This window comes from Anoplophora glabripennis, unplaced genomic scaffold, assembly GCF_000390285.2.
Source record: "Anoplophora glabripennis isolate ALB-LARVAE unplaced genomic scaffold, Agla_2.0 scaffold10, whole genome shotgun sequence".
Taxonomy (NCBI): domain Eukaryota; kingdom Metazoa; phylum Arthropoda; class Insecta; order Coleoptera; family Cerambycidae; genus Anoplophora; species Anoplophora glabripennis.
This window is the reverse complement of record NW_019416481.1, coordinates 2750299-2753213: the sequence shown is the minus strand read 5'-3', so window position 1 is coordinate 2753213 and position 2915 is coordinate 2750299.

Here is a 2915-nt window from a genome sequence, read left to right as displayed (position 1 = left end):
TTAATAAGAAAAGTTGTTCATAACGGAAAGTTATGTTATAATTACGATTTGTGAATAAAGTGGCTTACTTTGGTTAAACAGAAATGGAAAATATTTTTTAATAATTAATAGTAAAGTAACTGTGAATATACATAATGATGAGGAAATATAAAAAATATGTACGATATACTTATTTTGTCCAAAAATAAGAATCTAATAAACCTTAAATAAAATAAAATAAAATAAAATAAAATCCAATAAAATAAAAATAAATCCAATAAAATAAAAATAAAATAAAATCCAATAAAATAATAAATAAAATTCAATAAACCTTAAAACAATACGTTACAAGATTACGAAAAGTAATTACTTTTTTAACTAAAATTGTAAGACATACGTGAAAAGCGCTAGAAAATGCTGTATCAAGGTTGGCCATAATTTTTCCATTATTTCGTTTTGTTTTGTTCACCTCAGGCCATTATTTAGATCCTTAGTAATAAATTTAACAATGTTTGAGTTATTGTATTTCCCTCCCATGTTCTTTGCTCGATAAATTGAAAATGCGGGGTAACGAAAATTTCTTCAGAAATTATACTGTATTATAGTTTATAAATAGGTTCAATTTTTGTCAAGTGTTTTACATGTTATACAGGGTGTTATAGAAAGTAGGTCAAGCTGTTAATTAAACATTCTTTAGGTAAACTTTACTCTGTCATTTTGATTTAGAAGTTTGTTTTTCAAGATACAGGATGTCAAAATTACAATAATTTTTTTTTTTATTATTAATAACTCTATTGAACTGAAACGAAACTTTGCACAGATTTTTACCTTATGCTGATACATATTTTTTATAAATTTGGTAAAAAAACTGAAGCACCGGCGGAGGAAGGGGGGGGGGGTTTGTTGTAATACTCATTATTGTGGTTCAAGGTTATTCACCGTCGGACTTTCCCGTTTTGTATTTTTTTCACACACTTCTATCCTATACTGATCATTACCTATAGTTTCAATGGATGACCTTTTTTCCAAAAAGTGGGGGCGAGACGTACTCCGTGTGTTTTGCGCATGTTCCATAATTATGCGCGGTTGCATTCAAATTTAAAAGATTGTCACGGTTTGCTCTGTACTATAGTCGATTATATACATATAAGATATTAAATCTATTTTCACCGAGTTCACTTCAATTTCTAAATGTTTACTTTTTTACAATTTTCTTCTATGAGTCCTCTATCGATAGGCTAAATCGATCTAACACATTATTTTACTATTTATTAATTTCAATAAATAGCGTAAGTATCTGCATAACCTATTTAATATTTTGCAGGCTCAAATAAAATAAAACAGCATACAATTTATATGCTTTTAAAACTATACATAGGCATGTTCGTAATTTTGGACATTTTTTAAATGACATTGGTGTATTTATTAAACAAGACTTAGTATTTCAAAAAATCGCCACTATTCGCTCTAGCCGGGCACAACTGACAATAATTTTTTTTTATAAAAAAAAGTTTATTATATAATTATTTATTATAGTGGTTTCTGCAGTTTATTTGATAATATAAAAAAATATGCTATAAAATATCTGTAAGAGACCAATCCAATAATAATGTCCACGATTAAGGAAGGCCTCTTATCGAGCATAATTTTGAAACATTTTTACTAAATATCAACACAAGATAAATTAACAGAAGACAGTTTCACCAAAGCACTAGCATAACACAAAACAAAATGAGAATATTTTTGAGGTTAGTTTGGTTTGACTTTTTACCGCTCGGTGCTCACCGTACACAACTTTCTTGGTTCCTTTCAACCAATCAAAACCCGTAAAGTCCCACTTTTCGGCTTCAATTCAATTGCAAAATGATCAGTATAGGATAGAAGTATGTGATTTTTTTTCACTCTTACATAATTTTTGTTTCCCACTTGGTTTACGAGATTTGTAACTTCTTTGGTTATGTTACAGGATGTTTTTGTTTTAAACTATACGTATACGGTATTCGGTATGATATTCTGTAAAATTTGTTGATTCGAATATACAGGATGTTTATGAACTTATGTCAAAAATTTAAAGGGGTGGAAAAGGAGCAAAAACTGAGTTAAGTGATGTCACAAACTTGTATCGGAAGTTTAAGGTCATAGAGAAAAAAGCTAATCAAAAATGTGTTTAAAACTGTTTTGGAACTGCTGAAATACATGTATTTTATCGCGGCGAGTATTTACAAAAAATCCTTTAACACTTTTTACGAATTTGTAGGTTTCTTATGAAATTGGACTGTCGAAAGTCAGTTTGTAATAATTGTTGTAGTGATTGCTGTTCTATTTTTCGAGAGTACATTTAATAGCCGTATTTCCAAGTTTTCATATGAGAAGCTTATTTGTATCCATTTGCGACATCGTATTGCCAAAGCTTGTAATACGATTCGAGAGTACGTGGCAACGTTGCAACGCGTGCGAGGGAATTGGATACGTCGCGCTGCAGCTTGTGTGCAAGCAAATGGTGGGTACATCGAACATCTTCTATGAAAATCAGCAGTTCTCAAAAGGTGGTCCCTTGCAATGATGAGGTAAGTCAGATTTTAAAATTACATTTTACTCAACACAAACCCATAAGTTCATTAACACCCTGTATACTTAATTATACTGACAACAAAAATAAAGAACAAAATTGTAATTTTCAGATAGTTTTGGACCATCAGGTTGCTCTTCAACCACAACTATTTAACCAGAGGATGAAAACCCAAAACTAAATCTGCTGCAAGCAAGGGTTGTTACAAATGGAATCAATAGTTAACTAATGGGTTTCAAAGTACAACGAAAGCCCTGGCTGATTTAATACCCCTTCTCGCTAAATTGTTCTTAAGATTTGCTCATTAGTGTCTAAAGCGGAACGAGATTTACGGTTTAATACGTAGCTTTGGCGCGATTTCTACAAC